The following is an 11,208-nucleotide window of genomic DNA, read 5'->3' as shown; positions in this document are numbered from 1 at the left end:
CCTCATCCCTGGATTTCAGGGGAAAGACGAGGTTTTCTACTGCCATAGCGTTGCAGTCTCAGAAACCCGCAGGATCAATTTTACCCTGTCCGACAGGGTCCCTGTGCGTCGGAATAACTCGACGGCAGTGAGGTTTGTGTTTGCTTGTTACTTTTAGTGAGGCCCTGGATTAGGAGAAGGATGAGGAGATTTCATCTCAGGTACTCTGGACATGCTGTCAGAAGAGACCAGGCCCTGGAAATGGACACTGTGCTTGGGAAAGTACAAGGGCAGTGTGGAAGAGGAAGGCCCCCAACACAGGGGCTAGGGCTGCGGTGGCGGGCTAGGAATTCATGGTGAGGGTCCCACAGGCGATGTTTCCTTCTGTTGCCCACAGGGTCTCCCCAGTCGAGTGGGGACAAAAGTGAGGGTGCCTCACAACCACCCCTGGCACCCTAGCCAGGGTCAACAGCAGTCCATCAACTCGATTCCCTGCACAAGGAGTCCTGGTGGCCCTGTCAGGTAAGCACTGGGCTGCTAGCCCCATGGTGGGTGGTTCAAAGCCACCAGCCACTCTGCAGGAGAAAGCTGAGACAGCTCCACCATCTCGGAAACACGAGGGAGGGTCAGTGTGAGTTGGCACAGACTCAGGAACAACAGTGTTGAGTAGTCCATGGATAAGGGCTTTCTCTGTACCTCACTGCCCCCACGCACCCAAAATGGGATGCCAACAGTTCCTACCAAGGTGTGAAACAGTTCCTACCAACAAGTGATGAACTTTGCTTCCAAGGCAGGGCCTTATTTGCCCCACCATGCAGGTCTTCTGCCCTCTCCCTGCAGACCCTCCCTGACCTCCTCCTTCTCGTCTGCCTGACCACATAGCATCCATACCACCCAACCAAGGACTTCAGGATGTTTCCCCTTCTTTCTCCTATAGGTGTCTGGTCTCTCGAGAGATCCCCAGGGCTTTGTCTCTAGATACCACAGTAGCGCTTCAGTCACTGCGGGCGTGATGGATGGATGGTGATGCCCAGCAGCTGGGCACTGCACGGGTCCCCTGGTGGCATAGTGGGTATGTGTTGGCTTCTAACTGCAAGGTCAGCAGTTCAAAACCACTAACCACTCCTTGGGAAAAAGACAAGACTTTCAACTCCCATAATGAGTGGCTATGAGTTGAAATCATCGCTCGATCGACCCGTGGCAGCGAGAGTTTGACCTGGGGTGGGGGAAACAAACCCCAAAAGAAGAGAGCACCAGGGCTCTTTATACTTGGCGAGCACATCACAATTTACAGCGCATTTTCCTCTACAGTATTTGTCACATGCTCATGGCTTGAAGAGTGGGTCAAAAAATCAACCAACATCTGTGAAGTGCCTGCCAACCACTCCCTGTGACACGCACCCTGCACGGTCAGGAGTCAAACCATCACAAGCCTCGTTTTATCAAATGAAAACTGAGGCCGAGTGTGGCTGAGGTCTGATGTGGAAGACCCCTACAAGCCTGCCAGACCCCCAGGGAAGCAGGGGCTCATTTCTTCTCCCCTCTCCAGGGTTCTGCAGGGATGATGTGGGTCACAAGGAGGAAGGGCAAACTCAAATGGGATGCTGATTAGAAGGGTCCACTCCACGTATGCAAATCAGTTTCCATCATTGCACAAGCCACTTGTCCAGTGCCCAGCTGCTGGGTAGTACCATCCATCCCTCACGTCTGCAAGGAGCCACTTATTCCTCTAAGTCCAAAGGCTTGCAGCAGGGAGGTGGTGATGCTGCGGAGCAAGGAGTGAGTGCTGTCTGTGTGATAAATTTAAGAGTGCTCGGCCTGTCTGTGGAGCAACCACGTGATACGTTCCCCTGGGTGGTGCTGTGACGCATTCCCCCAGTGTAGGGATTGGGAGTTGGGCTCGAGCAGCCAGGAGTTCTGGGTGGAACCCTGGAAAGAGCGAGTCTGAGAGAGCCGGGGAGGCAGGCGGCCCAGCGCTGGGATCAAGCGGCTCCCTCTACTGACCGACTCGGGGAACCACCGCGTGTCTCCGTGTGGCCGGCCACGTTTGTGCGTGTCAGTGTGTCCTGAGGATGTCACAAGTATGTCATAAGTGTGTCAGTGAGGGTCCGGGTGTCGGCGCTGGTCACTGGAAATATCATCGTGGGCATGGGCAGATGAGGATGCTAGTTTGGGGCGCGGGGAGTGTGCCGGCCCCACGCGGGGCTTTCTGAACACCTGTGTGTATGCACACAACTACATCTTGTAATACAATTTGCTCCTCTGCTGGGCAGGGGAGGAGGGTGAGGCGGCTGGTGTAAGACGGCTACTTTTCTGAGATCACGGCTCCCGTGTCGGGGTGTCCAGTCGCTACTTTATCTGAAGCACAAATCGGGAAAGGTGGGAGGGGGCTAGGCCAGGGACACAGTTTCTGGGAGGGAGGTCGATGCCCTAAAGAAACAAGGGGCCCTAGAAAGGGTTAAATTTGAGCCCCACGGTGATTTCAATCATTGGCTCTGGATACTGTCAATCAACGTGCCCGGGGCGGGGTTTACGGGACAGATTTCAAACTGCCCTGCGCCCCTCACTTGCCCCTCGACCACCGCCCCGCCCCCCATTTCACTTCAGGGCTCCCTGTGCCCGCATCCCCACCTGGAGAGAGACACCGTCCCCCGCGGGCCCCGGAGGAGAAGCGGATCCAGGCGTCCTGGTTCCCCCACTCACTCCAGCTGTCTGGCTTCCTGATAGATGGTGATTATTATATAATAGACTTGCTGGACAGGATGGTGCCAGCGCTCCCGACACTGTGCCCCGCCTGGAAGCCTCCTCCAGGGCCTGGCACCGGCCGCTCAGCGCCCGCTGCTCAGCCCTGCCGGCGCCCCCAGCGCCGCCCCATCGCGGAGCGGGAGCCCCGGAGCTGCCTTCCCTGGCGGCCGGGGCCGTGTCCTGGGATGGGCCGGGCGCCAGACTGGGCGTCCGGCCCACGGCCCGCGGGTCTCCGCGTCTGCCTGCGGAGTGTGGCCGTACTAGCTCCGCTTCCGGATCGTGGGGTCCACCTGGCCCCCTCCAGGCCTGAGCTTAGAACTGGGATCCATCCGAGGTGGGGAGACGGGGCGTAGGGGCCAGGATCTGAAAGGGAAAGGAGTTTGGAAAAGGGAAAGGAGTTTGGGAAAGAGGGGAGGAGGGCGGTGAAACGAGAGGCTAGCCGAAGGGGCAGGCGGTGGCAGGGGTGGGAGGGACTCTTATCCTGACAAGGCTCCCGCCTTCCCCCGACCGGAGGGTTTGGAAAAACTGAGCAGGCAGCCAAGGCTTGGCTAGAAATCCTGCAGCCCACCCTCCAGGGGACACAAAGCTGGAGGGCGGGAGCAGGGCGGTGGAAGGGAGCGCGACCCGGGGAGGGCAGGGCCTCTGTTGGGGTTGGGGGCCCGAGGGCCAGGTCCCTGGAGAGGGGGTTCCTGGCGCTGTCTCCCAGCAGTCTGCTTCCCCCTTCTCCTTCTCCTCCCCCGCCTCCTTCCCCTCCTCCTCCTCCACACCCCCCCTCCCCGGGCTCCAGACTTGCAGAACGCGGGCAGACTTAACTCCTGGCGCGCCAGCCGGGTGGACTCCGAAGTCGTGACGCGGTGAGCACAGGAAGGAGGGAGGGACTCGGGCACCCCCCTCCCACCCACGGCTTAACCCCGTGTGTCCCGGAACGCAATCCGGAACTGGAGCCCATCAGAGGCGCGGGAGGCCATCTGATGCACACCAAACTGGGCACCTGACGACCACATTGTCCAGTTTGCTCCCTGGCAAAATCGGAACTGCTTTCCCTTCTCCCGTCCTCCTCTGCGGCTCCGTCCATTCTTTGGCCGTCCCCGCCCCCCTCTCCCCACCGCCCGGTCCCCGGGTTGTTGCCTGCCCTCCCGACCGCTGAGAAGCTGCAGCTGCGGGGGAGCCCGGAAGTCTGGGTTCTGTGGCTGCCTCTGCCCCTCCTCGGAGGCCCTGCGAAGGTGACCACAACCACGCCGCTCTGACCCGTGGGCGGCTCCTGCACCCACTCGGGTACCTGAGAGGGCAGCTGCTCCCCGGAGGCCGGAGGGGGTTACCTGCCCGGGTCAGGCTAGGACAAGGGCCTGTGGAGGGAACTGGACACCCTGCCTTCGCATCTAAACAGTGCCCCCAGCCCATCAGATGTGCCCTTCGGTCTGCTACCAATGCCTCCCTGCGCGAGGGCGGCCGGAAGGAGCTAATGGGGCGCCCAGGCCGTCCCAGCGAGCCCCGCAGGCAGGGCCCGCGCGGCTCCAGGTGCGAGTCGGTGGGACAGGAGGGCCGCGGGCCGCCGGGCGGCATGGTTCCTGCCCCCTGGTGGCTACATCGGGCTCCGCAGCCGCCCGCCCGAACCGTCCTCGGGCCGGACTGACACTTCTCCTCCTGCGGGAAAGGTAGCCCTCTGGGAAGGGAGGCGGCGGGACGTGGGCCCGCCACCCCTGCCATGCCAGTCACTCCCACTCGGGAGGGAGGAAGGCTGCCCCAGCCACCTGCAGAGCCTCCTCAGAGGACACTAGTTAGAGATCCCAAACGTCCAACGCCAGGGGGGGAACACCTCCCCCCCCAAGACATAGGCCCTTTCCCCTGGGATGCTCAATCTAATCCAGGGATCAGGAGGGGGAGGATGCCCCTCGCTTCCTTTTTTCTCTGTGTCCCAGGCCTTCCCAGAGCCCCCCATGCCCCGCAGGCCCCAGTCCCAAACACACACCTACAACCTAGGAGTCAGACTTCAAAGCTCCTGTCCCCTTCCGCTTCCTTCCTCTCCAGCCAAGCTGCCTTTAGGGTTCTTCCCATTAAACGGCCCTTCTTGAGGAATTTGAGGTGCCCACAGCCACTCCCTCTTTTCCACCAGTATGGCCTAAGCTTTCTTATCTACCCTGAAGCCCTCAAAAGTCAGGTCAGGCAAGCCCACAAACACAAAGGAATGCTTTTTTCCATTTTTAGTGCCTTACTTCCCTCTGTTTCCCATGATTCCCCGTGGAGACTTGCCTTTGCATATGCGGGCCCTCTGTGTGGGACTCTTCTGTCCTTGGAAGCTCTGAGCCCTTCCTGCCCCACCCAGTCCCAGCTCGCATTCCTTCAGTGGCTGTTTGTTGGGGACCTACTGGATGTCAGCAACTAGACCAGAACCCGGGGGTACGTTGGTGAGCAAGACAGATCTGTGAGCGGTGGTTTCAATTCCATATGCTAACTGCTTATGTTGAGCACCCTGAGAGCACGTCTGAGACACCTATTCCGGACTTGAGAGTCTGGGAGCGTTTTCTGCAGGGAGAAACATCGGAGGTGAGATTTCTTCTAGCCTAAAGCATCGTGCTGCCCAGGTAGCTCATTTCCCCTGGGGCTAGAGAGAGAGAGAGAGAGAGACTGGACCCCAACAGGATCTCTACATTGTGAGAGGCTTCTGAGGCTACATTCCCAAATACTTCTCAATTCTCCAAGTTGCTAAGGAAGAAAGACTGCCTGCCGCTTGGCTTAGTCATTCCCAGTTGCGGGCCTCAGGTTCTTCTACAGGGAAGTTGAATGCATTGATCTCCATGATTTTTTTTCCACCTTCAAAAACTCCAAACTCACTTGTTTGAGGCCATGCTGACCCATAGCAACTCTTCAGGACAGGGTAGCACTCCCCCTGTGAGTGTCCGAGACTGTAACTCTTTGCAGGAGTAGAAAGCCTCCTCGTCTTTCTCCCCGTATTTCAGCTTAAGGAGTAAAGGGGACAAAGGAGGCCTGGTGGCATAGTGAACTACTAACTGCAAGGTCAGCGGTTCAAAACTACCAGCTGGTCCTCAGGAGAAAGACAAGGCCCACAAAGAGTTGAAGTCTCAAGCCCACAGGGGCCAGTCCCCTGCCCCACAGGGCTGCCATGAGTTGGAGCCCACAGGATGGCAGTGACTGAGTCCGGGGACAATGGAGTCGATGCCTCTAGGAAAGGACCTCAGTGGCCAGGCCCAGAAGAAGGCCACAGCCACCCCCTACCGCCTACTCCTCACGCCTTACGTTAGCCTGGAAGTCCTGTGTGCCGAGGACATCGCCTTCTTGTTAGTGGTGACAGAGCACAATCCTTTGAGATGGCACCGGGAGAACGGAGCAAGCAGGCAACGACCCGGATTTATTTCCTTGTGCATTAATTTGCTCTGGGCTGATGCATTCACTAGAAAGCTCATATTTTTAAGAGCTGATATGTTCACAGAGAAAGACTGAAGCACAGAGGGATGACAGGACTTGTCTACAGTCACATGACTGGCGAGTGATGGCTGGAAGAGATGCCTGTGGTGGTGGTGTGCACCTGTGTCATCCTTACGATCGTTGCTATGTTTGGTGGCCTCATTCCCAGTCCAGGCTCTTTCCACGACACCGCTGTGACACTTGCTTCCAATTTTCCATTGGATTTCTTCCTGAGTCTGGCTGACTTCCCTGTGAGGCCATAAGATATGGGAAGGCAGGCTTGGCCTCCTTATCTGGACATCCCACGGCCTGGACCGGCTGGGAACTGTGGGAGGCATGCTCGTGGGGCTCTCAGCCCTTATCTCACTCTCAGGACCCTGGAGAATAGCCTGCTGCTCTTTGGCCCAGCCCTGGAATGAGGACGCAGCCCTGGGCTAGCGATCTCCCCAGGCCCAGCCTGACTGAAAACCTGCTGTGTGACTTTAAATGAGCTGAGTCACCCACAACCCTTTGACCTCCTAGACTGCAGGACCTAGAGCAAGGGTCCTTGGAATGCGAGATTAGGAAGTGGTTCTGAAAGGCACGGTCCTATGGCGAGCTGAAACCTAATGTGTTCTGTCTCTCTGCAGGATCACCTCTGCTTTGTCTGCAGGCGCTGGGGTGCTGCTTGATGGGGTGCCCCTGTGCCAGTGCTGCCCCTAGCGTGATGCTGTGCCCTGTGAAAGTGACAGGAGTTTGCAGCCCAAATACCAGAAATGATCTCCAAAAGGAGATCTAACGACAGACTTGTAACCCTTGAAGGTGACCCAGTTTATAAGGCCACTTGTTCCAGCTCCCAGGCCTCCCACTCTGCCCCACCGCCCAGCAGTGGAGTTCCCTCTGCTCTCACCGGCCCATAGCCAACAGAGTTCTTTTGCCTCCTTGCCACTCCCATCCCCTCCTGAGGTGGATGGGCTTAGCCTCTTGAGTCTGTTTGTTTTCCCCCTTTTCTTCCACTCATTGGCCAGAGGACCCCCACCACACACACACACACACACACACACACAGAAAGCCACCCTCCCCCTGCTCTTCCAATACTCTCTCTCCCCCCTCCTCACCTCCCCCTTCTGCATTCCAAAAGCCCAGGAACTCAGCAGGCCAAGATTTCCAGCAACAGGTGAGGGATAAAATTATCTTGGGGCGAGAGAAGCAAGGGCAGAGGAAGACTGCGACAGTCACTGAATAAATAATCACGTTTTTATTCTGTTATAGATCCTACCTGCCCTCCAGGAGCTTTTAAGGAGGGGACAATGAAAGACCAACAAACAAGAGGCTACACAACGAAAGGGCTTGAAGTGGAGGCCATCAGGGACATGTGGCTTCTGAGAAAGATGACTGATCTGGAGTGAAAGGGCACAGAGTCCCAAAGAAGCAAAAATTTTCAGAGAAGGAAACGGGCCGCAGATCCAATGGCCTCACGCCGCTGCCATTGCCATGCACTTGCATGCCACACCTGGACGTTTGGGTGGAGGGGGGAAACCCGTGGCCAACGGCAACTCTGAAGTCCACTGGGAAACTTTAAGGGCTGAGAGTGTAAGCTGACAGTGGTGGGACAAGGTTGGCGAGCGGAGGAGGGCACGATGTGAAATCGCTGGCTACTGCCCATGAGCTGAGCAGGTCAAAGAACCGCGTGGGAGTACGAGGGTAAGGCCCAAAGTGTTGACGGAAAACCATAGAAACCTTTATTAACCCAAATGATCAATATGCGGAGCTCCTGTGTCGTGACAGCCTCCCTCCGTCTGGGTCTGCGCCCTCCTGGGGGCGATGCTGCCCTCACTAGACCCTTCCCCCAGCAGCACGGTGAACACCCTCCTCTGGGGTCTCTGTTCCTTTTCCTTGTTCTTGAGTTTGAGGAACGACCAGAAGTGTGAAGGGGGAAGCCCAGAGCCTCACAGGACAGCCAGGCTGCCTCATAACGAGCAGGCGTTTCCACTCGAAGGGAACACCACCCAAACGCCTCCCTGCCGCTTGCTGGCCTTCTCTCGTTCTCTCGCTGACGTAGTGGGGTTTGTTTTCTTTTCATGGTTAGTAAACCTTCCTAGGAAGCCCTCGGATCATCCCGTTTCTTGCAAGAGAAATCTCGTGATGCAGCCTGCCTTTGAGTCTCAAGAAACAGTGCCATCCCCTTCTGAGCTGATCTTCCCGCCACTGTTCCGACCTCAGCTGACCTTTCCAAACCACGGTTTCAATTGGACTTTTTTTCCCCTGAAGACACCTGAAGGAGACCCGGGCGAGTGTGTGAGTGAGAACTCCCTGCAGCCCCGCACTGCTGGCAGAGACGGGTCTCCCAGCGTCTGTGTGGAACAGAGCTGCACCCGGGTTCCAGGGCTGGAGTGGTGGATCTGAGCGGGCCTTTGTGGCTGACTCTGGTCTGTTTACTTACGAATGTTCTCACCCCTCCCCACCACACCAACCCCTGCCTCGCCGTGTCTGGGCATCTCAACCCCTGCCTCGCCGTGTCTGGGCATCTCAACCGCCAGCCGGCCGGTGACTGGGAGCGTACCACCTCCCAAGGCAAGTCCACTCTCTCTGGGCATCTGTTCGCGCCTCCTTTCAGTTCAGCTTTCTCTGCGGTGGTCTCCATTTATTAGTCCACTAGACGCCTCCTGAGCTCCCACATGGAAGTCTGATTCTCCGTCCCTGTAGCAGCTCTCCATGTATTGCAGTGTGACGGGCTCCTGACTCAACAGTTTTCTCCTCAAAACACATCCCAGTCACCAAGCAGTCACTCCCACGATGACATCTGGCCAGCTCAGAGCAAAGCAGGACCATTGTCTCCTGCTCCATGGGAGACACTCTATCTCTCTTAATGTAGCTTAGACCGGAGTTTGATTTTGGCAGTGAGACCCTGCCAGGGACAGACTCTGAACGGACTCTCTAAACCACAGGGGGGTCCATTGCAGGCTGTCTTTTTTTTTTTTTTTTGACCCTACACTGGTGCCTGCTACAGGGTGGATGATTTCATTGTGTTCTGTTTGCCCACCACCCTACGATGGAGAAGGTTTCTCGATTCTTACCCCGCCTTTCCGAGTGATTCCTATTCCTTCAGGCCTAGTATCTGCAAAAGCGTGACACTGTCTTTGCCATAAAGTTGTTGACAAGCATTCGGTACAGGACCGAGAGGGAGGCGATGCCCTCAAGCACACAAGAGTCGACACCCAAGCCCTGTCACCTGAGGGAGCAGCAAGAGAAAGGGTTCAGTGGTTGGGGGCCAGGGGAAGGTCAGTGCTGGAATTCTCGCCTGTCCAATTGCAGAAGACCAGAGTGAGTTCCCAGAAGAGTCCAGTGCCCCCTGGGCGTCACTGCCCGTGGGTCAGTGGGCGGTTGCATCTTGCCCTGCTGGTGAACACGCTGCCGTGGAGCGTGGAGCTTTCCCGTCCAGACTGATGCCGAAGCAAGGGCCCCCGGGCTGCTTCAGAACATCAGTCCGTGAGAGCCCTTTGGATCCCAACTGTCCAAGCTGGCCAGGCACAGAACCCGGCCCGGCAGCGTTTATTCCATTGTGCATACCACCACTGTGAACAGCGTGCCGGCCCTCACCGGCAGAGGACAGCAACAACGGTCAGGTTAGGCTCAGGCTGTGACTAGCCTCAGACAGGTCATACGAAACATGTCGTGGGAGAGGAAGAACAGGGGAAGAAGCAGAAGATTCTGGAGTTGAAGCGTCATGTAGGGAAGCTTCCGGAAGAGGGAAAGACAAAGTAAAGGCAAACACTAACCTTGGGCCGTGCAGACAGGGATTCCGGCTCTGGCTCCGGAGCCTGGGTCCAGTGAGCCACCTGGAATATCTGTAAACTGGGGTTCCACCAACTCTATAGACTAGAGTGAAGATTAGATGAGATGACAGATGGGAAGTGACAAGTGTCCAACAAAGGAGCCTGTGGCTCGGTGGAAGGAGCCCTGAGCCTGGTGACACAGGTTATGTACTGGACTGCTTGCCAAATGGTCAGCAGTTCAAATCCACCTTCATCTCCAGGGGAGAAAGATGAGGCTTTGCACTCCCATGAAGAGTGACAGTCTCAGAAACCCACTTCGACTCAAGAACTCACTCCACGCCATTGAGCTGGTGCGACTCAGAGTGCCCCCCCGGGACGGGGTAGAACTGTCCCAGTGACTTTCTGAGACCCTAACTTTTTTCCTTTGGTGTTTACAAGCACTTTATTAAGTTCATTACAGCTGGCAGGTTCCCAGCTATATTACACAGACACAAGCGAGGCATTCCGGGTTAGTGCGGGAGCCAGTGGGGGACATGGGCCTTGGAGGAGAAAGCGCGTGGTTCAGTCTGAGCTGCCAGGAGAGCCTGTGCAGAGGACAGCCATGTTCCGACACTGACCGCTGCTGTTTGCTCACAGGTGAGACTAGAACTGTTGATGAGAGCAGAAAGCCCTGTCTTTCTCCTGAGAAGCGGCTGGTGGTTTTGAACTTCGAACCTGGCAGATCAAAGCCCACCGAGTAACCACTACGACACCAGGGCTCCAGATCCCATTGAAACAACCGAAGTGCCCATCTGTTGAAGAATGCCTAAATAAACTCTGGTGGGCACACCCACCTCGTTAAAGAATGCAGAGGAAACATCTCCCGTCTCAGGTGGATTTGGAGAACAGATCCCGAGTGAAGTTACTCAATCACAAAAGGGCCAGTGTTATCAATTAAAAAGTCTGATCAAGGAAAGGTTCTCATACCCAAAGAAACAGACTTTGATAGTTACCGGGGTGGGGGAGGGGAAGGCAAGGAAGCAGAAGGAAAGTGGGGTTGGGGGTGGGGGGGAAACAGGTGCTAGCCTGGGGGAAGGAAGCGGATGGGGAGCAGAGGGAGGGACACTGGGCAGCCGCTGGGAGAAATGAGAAGTCGTTTAAGTTGTTGGATACAGAAATGATGATCCGATACGTAAACCCTTTCTGAATCCACAATGAAAGTGTTTGTTTTAAAAAAGGAGAGAGGCCCCATTTCTGACAGCAGAATCTGCTTCTAGGTGCTGGTGAGAGGCGCCCTGTAGGCTGTAGTGAGGGCCAGGAATGCTTT

At 56.7% G+C, this 11,208-nt stretch overlaps 1 long non-coding RNA gene across 2 annotated transcripts; it reads left to right on the top strand.

The window, feature by feature from the left end:
• Positions 1 to 2,194: 2,194 nt before the first annotated feature.
• On the top strand, positions 2,195 to 10,857 carry LOC123520902. 2 transcript variants are annotated; one of them, XR_006679416.1, is made up of 4 exons: positions 2,195 to 2,709; positions 3,512 to 3,578; positions 6,777 to 7,303; positions 7,399 to 10,857. It is a non-coding gene; the product is annotated as an uncharacterized LOC123520902 (long non-coding RNA). The 2 variants fall into 2 exon arrangements; XR_006679417.1 differs by lacking the exon at positions 2,195 to 2,709 and adding an exon at positions 2,951 to 3,058.
• The last annotated feature ends 351 nt before the right edge of the window (positions 10,858 to 11,208 follow it).

The sequence above is a fragment of the Echinops telfairi genome, unplaced genomic scaffold, assembly GCF_000313985.2.
Source record: "Echinops telfairi isolate 266 unplaced genomic scaffold, ASM31398v2 ScPeMD7_7463;HRSCAF=8501, whole genome shotgun sequence".
Taxonomy (NCBI): domain Eukaryota; kingdom Metazoa; phylum Chordata; class Mammalia; order Afrosoricida; family Tenrecidae; genus Echinops; species Echinops telfairi.
The sequence above is the reverse complement of the archived record's forward strand: the minus strand, read 5'-3'. Positions and strand labels throughout refer to the sequence as shown.